This window comes from Aplysia californica, unplaced genomic scaffold (assembly GCF_000002075.1).
Source record: "Aplysia californica isolate F4 #8 unplaced genomic scaffold, AplCal3.0 scaffold00368, whole genome shotgun sequence".
NCBI classification, from domain to species: Eukaryota; Metazoa; Mollusca; class Gastropoda; order Aplysiida; family Aplysiidae; genus Aplysia; species Aplysia californica.
In genome coordinates, this window is record NW_004797638.1 from 699,029 (window position 1) to 699,620 (window position 592).

Sequence of the window (592 nt, forward strand, 5' to 3'; positions counted from 1 at the left end):
AGAGCATTCTGAAACAAACTCAACTTCCTGGGAAACATACAGAGCAAGCAGTCATTTATAGGCGCTAAAACACTAACATACTGACAAGACCTTTCGCTGTCTATGGCCGGGTACTCATTTCCACTTGGGTAAAATGAGGAAAATGCGTGTAAAGTGCCTTTCCCAAGGATACAACGTCGGGCCCGCAGCTCGAACCCCCGACATCGCGACCTCAGGATTACGAGTCCGGCAGCCTAACCACTAGAGCAGAAGTTGGACCTACCATTGGCACATCCCTTCCCCCTCCCCCCTAACCACCCGACGAACTAACGCTTACACTTACATAATATATAATATACACATAGAGATTCGCTCTAACAAACATTCATACGAATATACACAGTCTGAAACAACCACGCGCATGTATTGTAATATTCATATTAATACGTATACAAATTGAAATACACAGACATACATTAACACAAACATACACACACACATACGCATATTCACAAACACGCACCCCCCTACACACACACTCACATACACGCACATTCACGCGCACACACACACACACACACACACACACACACACACACACACACACACACAC